The sequence below is a fragment of the Poecilia latipinna genome, unplaced genomic scaffold (assembly GCF_001443285.1).
Source record: "Poecilia latipinna isolate Pla-1442-1.1 unplaced genomic scaffold, P_latipinna-1.0 Scaffold1963, whole genome shotgun sequence".
NCBI classification, from domain to species: domain Eukaryota; kingdom Metazoa; phylum Chordata; class Actinopteri; order Cyprinodontiformes; family Poeciliidae; genus Poecilia; species Poecilia latipinna.
In genome coordinates this window covers 47378-53411 of record NW_015114579.1, presented here as the reverse complement: position 1 = coordinate 53411, position 6034 = coordinate 47378, and positions in this window count along the sequence as shown.

Genomic DNA, 6034 nt, shown 5'->3' with positions numbered 1-6034 from the left:
AACTACATGCTTCATGATACTGTATTGGGATTTTTTTTTTTTTTTTTATAAATGACAAAGTGTCAATACTTTGCCGAATCACCTCTTGACATATTAGCTTTACAGGTAGAGAGACAGAAAGCTTCTTTCTATGTTTGGTTTCTGAGTCATGAATGTCACGTATTGTATTAAGGACCAGACTGTGCTGTCAAATTTAATCTGCCTATATGATTAGATTGTATTTGTATGAATTGTGATATATTCAGATAAGTAACTGTATATCTGTTCAACTGGATAGGGGAATTAGACCTGGTTTCTTGAAAGAGCCTTGTGATTACATTTGTTGTGAATCTGAGTAAAATGACTGAAGTAATCTGCATTGGAAATCATTTAGTCATCACTATATTTAAGGTGCTTGTCCTGTGGGTAGATGAACCTTTGCACTAGTTTCAAATCTTTTGAATTCTCTAACACAAGGGTGGGCAATCTTAGTCCTTCAAACCAACATGTCATTTATATAATTTAATTATCTCCTTAACTATTAAGGCCTGGAGGACACTGCAAACAATTGAGTCATATAGGAGTATCATAGCAACAGCAGTGTCCCATAAATAAAAGACCAATACTGTAGTATGAATCATCTTAAATTTAAGTCGGCAACCGTCTGTCTTCCAACTCTCAAAGTTTGAGCTCAATCAGAAGATTGCTTGACACATCACTGACCTTTCAGTGGTAAGTAAATGGCAAGTTTAGATTCATTAGAGAAAACATCAATGGTGTTGGAAGGTTATGAACGCAATGAAAATGAGGTGCTGAAGCTTGGACAATGTGAACAAAGATTGGAGGTCTTCTCATGCTGAACCCTTGCATTTAATCAAAGAAAAAATAAGTGGAAGTCCCTCCTCTGGGGAGCTGCAATACTAGCAAAATGTCACAACAGAGCCTGTACTTTATTTTACTATGAAATGTCAGTCTCAAAGGCCACAGAACGTTAAAATCAATAGGTATTTATATGAATATTCACAGCTGCTCTTTAGTAAACTTGTCTTTCCTTATAACATATGTTATAACAAAAATAATGATTAAACGGGCTAGATACCAACAGAGTAACATACATTTCTGCAGTAAATGGGATCATTTCAAATTCTAGTTTGTCAATTCCTACTTCAGATGATTAAAATTAAAACTTTACTAAACATATAAAAGGTTTTGTGTTACATACAGTGCCGTCCAAAAGTATTTGCATCTGCGGCTTGTCAAACTAATGAATTTGCTCATCACAATCTCCCCTGTCACTGATTCTGTTATAGCCAACCAGCATATCAACAGAAAGATTTTTACCATCGTTTCAAAAGTGCCCCACCAGTGACTACAGTCATCAGGAGGTAATGAGCCAGAGAAATAATATGACTTATTAGTCAACAAGTTATGCAGGGTCACTTGGGGATGCGGTAAAGCACTTAAAAAGTCAATAGAATCAATCAAAGACCTAAATTAGAGTCGTTTGTTCATATTTGTTTGAATATCTTCAAGTCGGAGGCAATTGGTTCTTTAAAATGTAATAGTAAATTCACATTTTTTTGTTTTTTTGTTTAATCATTCATCCATCGCAGAAATCACACTGAGTATGGAGTAAAATAAACAGAGTTTACTAAAATGGAGCTAGATTACCTCAACCACTGGCAGTCAGTCTGGCACTGGTTTGGAGTCCTACTGGTTGCTTTTAACACTGGGAGTTGATGATCTTATGAATTGCAGGAGATTAGCCCACAGGAAGGGCAGAGGAAGGAGAAGAGAAGAAAACATCTCTAGCATAGCGGCAGATGTGTTATGATTAAAATGTTATCGTCTTTGAGGAATGGTTAATGCGGGTCGGGAGGCAATGAGACTTAACATCAGCGGGATCAATCAAACACCTAATTTTGATCCATTTGAGTTTTATAGTTCACGAAGGATGCAATTATGTATCCCATTCCAGAAATGAGGAATACTGAGTAAAATAATCAGAGTATACAGTATGGTTTAATAAAAGCTGAGAGGCACAATGAAAGCTTAATTGAACCCTTGACATTTCTGTATTACCAACTAATAGAATGCTTTTCATGACGTAAGCACAATAAAGAAGCTCCGGCTGTAAGCTTTTTCACGGTCCAGTGCTCCTAATGAAGCCCTGAATGGTGCCGCCAGGTTACAGTTCTGACTAATTGCTGACACACGAGACTCTTCATGTGTATCAAATCATCTTGGGCTGCTGCGTTCTCCAGTAAATTCTCAGATATGATCTCTGGATACATAATCCGATCAAAGTGAGCCTCAAAAGTGTCTAAGCTTGTTCTTCCTTCTTCCCTCGCGTGCGGCTTCTCACCGGCAGCCCGCGGTCTCACAGAAAGCCAATATGCACCAAAGTGAATCCGCGTTAGTGGGGCTGAATTGTGCATGACAATAAGAAGGAGCAGGCGTTGCAGCAGATGGGATTGTTTCATACACTGCTGACTCACTGTAATGCGACCGGGGAAATATCCACGACTTGTAATCTGATAAATGCTTCTCTAAACTCAAACCGACAAGATAAGTGAGGACAGCAATTGGACTGAATTCTTAAGATTGCTTGTAGTTTGTTGTTGTATTGCGCTTATTTGTCACAGGCATCATCTGAAGCCTCGGTGCTCTAAACGATCCTTTGCCATCAATTTATGAAATAAAAGAAATCCCCAAACCAGTCCCTTTCCAGCCATTTACTCTGAACTTGAACATTTTGGTTCCGAAAGGGATTCTGGGGTGAAGAGGTGAGAGGCAGAGATGTGTTTGTCAGGGATATCTCTGTGCCTGAGCTGATGCACTCTGTAATCAGGAAGCTGTCAGGGATGATTTAAGCTGCCAACAGGTCCACTGCTCTCGTGCCTCTGACTGCGCAGTATTTCATAACTGCTGAACTCAACCACAGAGGTAAGGCATATATATGTAAAAAAATAAAAATAAAAATCCAGCTGGAGGGGAGAAATTCTGTAATACTGATCAAATGATGGAGTTACAACAGAAAGCAATAGATAAAAACATTCAACACACCTTTATGTGCTATGCAGAGTCTTTTTCAAACTGTCAAAACAGCTCAGACTTGTCAGCGGATTTGGATTTCCTAATGCTGCTGGACGCCGTGTTGACAGGATGAGCAACTGGCCGGTCAAGCGTTCCCTTCAGGACAGCGACAGTATTAAGAGAACACATTCTTACCTATTCCCATCACCGCAGTTGTGATCTTGAACTGTTACATCGCGTCTCCAGGTTGAGCCGATTCCCTCCACAGCCATCTGAACACATTAATCTGATTTGACAAGAGTGCCAAGCTTCAGCTCCTGTTGCCCCATTAGTAAAGTGATTTTGTCAGTCATCTTGGCAGCTGCGACTGCTGATTCATGTCTCTCTTCTTCTCCCCGAACAGAACAGTGTTCACCTGCTGACAAAATCAAGTTTCACACACAGTTCAATGTCAGTGACTACTCGCTTAAGGTTCATTTGATCTTAATAGTGGAGGTGAAACCAATAGTCTGAACCCGATGGTGACTGTTGGCTCTGGTCACGAAGTTAACACTTATTATGAGCATGAACGTCATCTTGACAATGACATTCAAAGGAAAAACAAGACTTTGGTGTGGAAGTTGTCATTTATTTGTATTTGACAAATTCAAAATTATACGTAAATGCTAAAAGATGAAGACAGTACCCCAGCGTAACGTCCGACATAAAGTCGCACCGAAACTACATGTTTTGTGTAACAACAAGACCAGGGCACAATTTAGCCAAAACGCTTGATCGCTTTTTAAAATCAGAAATGATTTCTTTTAAATTGATTGGTTTCTTGGTTCACACCCAGCATTTAAGCAGACTTCATAGATTGATAAATATGGTTGATGTCGGATCTACTCCAGTTGATATTGTGAAACCAAACCGGATGACAATTCAAGTATATTTAACTAGAATGAAAAATAACACCACAAATCTAGGAGATGAAGTGCACCCTCATACTCTGACCTCTGTTTGTTAGTCCAGTGATGTAATATTTCTCCTGCACGTTGCACTTCAGGCTGGACATGACTCGACAGTATTTAAGAGAGCATCAGATGCGGGGACACCACGAGGACATGTTGAGTACAGTGTGAACAGAAATTTGAGAGTGCTGCAAGCTCTGCAAGATGATGATGAGTGAGTTGGTAAAACTGATATCGGAAGTAATCCAGTATTTTACTTTGCCACTGCCCAGAAAAGAAAAGGCAAAACTATTAAAATTTTTCAAATAATCGTTTTAGACTGGAGGGGCAATTTCAAAATGTTTGCTTTATTTGTTGAAGCACTAAGATAGGATCAATATAATTAATTTACAAAGATGATAGAATTAAGTGAAAGAAAGCACAATTTATGTACTAAGAAATTTCAGAAAGCACAATTTATGTACTTTATAATGCTTGCCTTTTAGATGATTTTTTTATGTGCATAGATTCTTTGGGAACAGAGACAATATAGAAAGTACAAATAAAGCATGAGATGAGAAAGGTATACTATGTAGACTGCTATTTTAGGAATGTGACAATATAAAAGAATATTCATACTTTAGAGTTGTCAAATCTTAAACTGAATTGAAAAATAATGGGAAGGTTCAAAAACTGATGTTCAAACACTATTATTACTTAATCTGAGCTATGGGCTCAGAATGCAGAAACAAATCCTGTCTCTTTATATGCAAAGCTGGTTCATGCATATCTGGAAAGACTTGCAGCTGAAACAAAAAAAAAAAAAAATCTATTATTCTTGATTTTAATAACTGATTTTTCAGTACCTCTACATTGTGGACAGTATTTCTCCTGACCACTTGGGGGCAACAGTGTCTTATCTCCTTGTGCTGACTAGAATACAAACACATGTTGCATGCTCAAAATAAATAAATGGTGTTTAATCCTCGTTTTTTCTTAGGCATAGATAAAACTGTACAGTATCAGCAGTATAATATGAACATTTAAAGTAAAAGATGTTGTATTTATCCTGTTGTTAGGCAGCACTCTTGTAAGAGCCATAAAGAGAGTGGAAAAAGACAAGACTAAAGTGGGGTGACGTGTCACTTTTCTTCCACCTGTCTGAGATCTTTGTTTACCTCAAAATGTGTTGAAGCTTTGTCTGCTACCAAGATTGGTCACAGTTTGGACCCTTTTTCCATTTCAACTTTTTCTATTAGATCTAGAAGTCATCTTGGAATCGGTTTACCTCAAAAAAAAAAAGAAGCAACTTTATTTTTTTTGTTTTTTTCTTGTGAGCCTAAGACAGATTTTGTATTTCAGTAAATACAGTTTGTGTGAGGTAAAATACAGTAAAGACAAAATATTTCTCGCTGCGGTCCTCAGTCCTTGCATTCATGCATTGAGGGGCCAAAAATCCTCTGATAACCTTAGGCTTTTCCTAATAACTGTGTCCTCCTCCTGCAGGTCAAAAAAGGGCTCCAGGACTCTGATCTCACCTTCAACCCATCTGATCCCAATCAGACATAAAACCGGCAGGGTCTGCCCAAAGAAGTCCAATCAAAGAAAACCTCACAGGATGATCAACCCAAAAATGTGCCAAACACACACTGAAAAATATATCTAAATTCAACATTTTGTCACTGATGATTTGTTTTTACTTCACTTGTTTTTACAGTGGTTGATGTTTTGTTGACATCTATTTATTGATTTTTTCATGTAACTACTCTTCTTATCCATTTCTCACTGCTGATATTGCAGATTAAAATACACATAAAAATACAACATAGTTTAGATTTAAATAATTGGACATCTGGCATGTGTCAGACAGTCTTATGATTATTGACAGGACTATGATTATGGACTAAAACTTCAATTTACCATCCTTGAAGTTAATTAGTATACCCCAACAGGATTACTACAGCTGAAGGGATGTATTTACCTAATATTGTCTTTAGTTTTTTTTCTTTATGCTATCTGAAATTTAATATTTCAATCATATTATAATTGATAATTATTTACAACATTTCACGGTGAGTAAAGTTTGTGTC